We start from the raw sequence: 3,347 nt of genomic DNA, 5'->3' as shown, positions 1-3,347 counted from the left end.
GAGGAGAGAGAGAGAGAGAGAGAGAGAGAGAGAGGAGAGAGAGGGAGAGAGAGGAGAGAGAGAGGAGAGAGAGAGATTTACTCAATCTAATCCTTTTCTTTTTCCATTCCAGAACTTTCTCTAGAGTAGACTTGTACATTCTGTTAAGATGACTGAAATAGCCCAGCAGCCATTTCATTTACTATTTCACTCGGAGGAGACACTTATTAGAAAATGGACTTTCAACATTGTGTGTTCAAATCCTTGGCATTGTTGAATATTTCCAAATCTCAGGTTGGAAAAGTGAAACTTCAAAAAAATTATTCCAAGGTGCACACGTTTCTGAGATGGCTGTCATCTATCAGTCAGTTTTATTGTGCCAAGACATGTAAAGTTATGTATATGAAATCATAAATATGAATGAAAAGAAATTTGAATGAGGGGCTGGAGAGATGGCTCAGTGGTTAAGAACACTGGCTGCTCTTGCAGAGGACCTGGGTTCAATTCCTAGCACCGACATGGCGGTTAACAACTGTCCAAAACTCCAGTTCCAGGGGATCCAATGCCTTCTTCTGACCTCCGCAGGTAGGTTATTTTCAAATTGCTCACAGGCACACTTATGAACATGCAAGCAATACATTCATATACATAAAATAAAAATAAAATATTTAAAGAAGGATTTGATTGAATGAAAGGTGTAGAAACAACAAATTTTTTAAAAAAATATACATGTTGATAATGTAAGCAAAAAGTCTTATTTTATTATAAAGGAAAGATTCATGTTAATCTTCTAGAGGCAGAGTTCTGGTTACCGATTAAAACAAAGGGCTTAAAGTGGGGGAAACATGCTTCTAAAAACTTAAATATGTTTATGGCCCATAGACTTGGATTATGAACCAAGACTATATAAAGAATCAGGATGGAAGACACAGAGTAGAAGGTCAGGAAGAGGCACACCAGGATCAGGACGGACTGGGGGGCTCTGGCCTCAGGGGAGACTCTAGGGGAGTGCTGTGCACTGCAGAGGTACTGCATTTGTTTCTTGTGACTGTAGAGGATGCCCACCATGGAGCTGCTAGCCCGGGTCATGAGGCCCAAACAGAGTACACCAGTGAAGCAGAGCAGAAACGTATATATTGACGTTGCAGTGGTGCCAGAAACAAGTCCAGCATAGTATTCAAGACTGAATGTGTTAGTTCCATTTCTGCTCTTAGTAAAGAGAGAGACTCTAATGGGGATCATGATCAGAAGCAGATGCAAGAGCCAGCCAAGTGAGCAGGAAGGATGAAGGTACTCGATGGCCCTGTGTTTAAGCTTCATCCCCCTAGTGTTTCTGGGGCTGATTTGAAGAACAGAGCAAGTTCACATATAAGGTCATCCATGAAGTATTTCAACCCGAATTCTGACATTGTCTGAGGAACACCTCTTGAAATAATAATCAAGAAATTGGCAAAGGTCAAGTGCTTTATAAACAGGTCTGTGGGCATCAAATTCTTCCCAGTGAATACAGACATGAAATAATGAAGCAAAAGTGACCAGTTGCCCAGGATTCCCACAGCTGTCTAGGAGAAGAGGATCCCCATCACCAAGTTCTCAGGAATCATTCTTTATCTGTCTAAAACATGAAGAAATTATTAGTTTAATAGATCTAGGGGAGAAATGTACATGTTTATGTCCCTACTGTTAAATTGTATTAAAGAAGATGGTAGAGATGTGCGATGGGTCAGGTGGGCAAGGCAGCTATCCCCAGGTTCCACATGGTGAAGGAAAATAAACTTCCCCAGGATGTCCTCTGCTCTCTAGACATGTGCCGTGATGCAGGTGGGCACACGCACATGCACGCATGCACACACACAATAATAAATGTAAAAAAATTTAAATAAGATACTATTCTATTCAGTATCATTGTAAATCTTTCTCACTGTCAAATCTATTTTAATAATTTCTTTATATTAAGAAATACTTTATATTGAGTGGAAAATTATGTGTTGTAAACACTTAATAATTGAGACCTTTCACATTCTTAGGTTTGAAAATTTCTGTTCATTCATTGTAGGAGGAAGTGCGACCTGAACAATCAGTGCATGCACGCTGCAAATGTGCCAAAAACATCCAGTTGAGTTGAACCTGTGTTCTGCCAAAAGACATAGAGACAGCTGATGCAAAAACGGCCTGATACAGAGAGCCAATGAGGAACAGACATGACCTATCAATGGACCAATGGGACACTGGGAGGGGGGATATAAGGGAGCCCCATATCCGCAATAAATGAGTCTGCAGCTGCTAGCACTGCCTGCTTCTCACCTGACTCCCGCGATTCTACCCCTGCCCAGAGGGCCCCAGGACACCTGCAACATATTTATCAAAAATTTTTTTTAATTTTATTGAGATTTTGCAAATTTCATATAATAGATCTTAATTGAATTTAGACCCCCTTCCCCATCCATGCTCTTCCATAACCACCCCCTACCAGATTTCATGCATTTTGTCAAATATGTTAAGTTCTATCTAATCAAGCACTTGTACCCAGATGTCCCTTAGTGCAAATTCATCCATGGGAGCCTATCTAGAGTCTCTCCCTTAAAGAAGATCTACTTTCCCTCACCCCGCAGTAAACAGTTGCCAATAGTTCCTTGGCTAGGGTTGGGCCTGCTACCCATTTCCCTTGTTCTATGCTGGGCTTTTGTCTGACTGAGTTGGCATAGGTCTTGTGCATGCTGTCAGCATTGTTGCTAGTTCATATGAGCAAGTTCCCAGAAACCTGAAAGCCTATTTCCTTATGTTCATGCACCAACTCGGGCTCTTACAATGTTTCCGCCCCCTTTTGCAATGGTCTCTGAGCCATGGGTGGGCGAAGTTTGATATAGCAGTCCTACCCAGGGACACGCTCGCTGCATCGGTTTCTTATTCTCTAAAATGTAGCTAGTTGTGGCCTTCTGTGTGCATCAGAGTTGATTGTATGAGACAAAATTTTCTTTTTATACATATCAGTTGCAAATCATTGTGGTGATCATTTTGTAATCTCCTTAAGAAGAAAAAATTATTCTTCTTTTATAATTCCTCTTTATAGATGGAAATAACCCATGTGCAATAACAACAAACTTATTTGAAGGTTCTTCTGGTGCTGCCTCTGTAAAAGTTCTGAAACAAAAAGCAAGCATTGTTTCAAATGAAAACATTGAGGCCATGCTCTTCATTACCATCAACAATCGGTTACAGAGAAAGTGTCTAAATAAGGCCTCCAGCTCCACTTGGTCTTAGATAACTTAAAAATCACTAATTTTGGAGGTCACACCAACGAGAAACACAGTATTAGTTTCCTACTAGCTGTGCTGTAGCTAGTGCCTCTGCTATGTGAGTTATGGTCA

General features: G+C 40.8%; 1 pseudogene; it reads right to left on the bottom strand.

Moving 5' to 3' along the window:
• Nucleotides 1-756: 756 nt before the first annotated feature.
• On the bottom strand, nt 757-1,583 carry LOC115068374 (annotated as a pseudogene).
• Nucleotides 1,584-3,347: the final 1,764 nt, after the last annotated feature.

Source organism: Nannospalax galili, unplaced genomic scaffold (assembly GCF_000622305.1).
Source record: "Nannospalax galili isolate Female #2095 unplaced genomic scaffold, S.galili_v1.0 scaffold649, whole genome shotgun sequence".
In the NCBI taxonomy this organism is placed as follows: domain Eukaryota; kingdom Metazoa; phylum Chordata; class Mammalia; order Rodentia; family Spalacidae; genus Nannospalax; species Nannospalax galili.
This window is presented reverse-complemented; position numbering and strand designations above follow the sequence as displayed.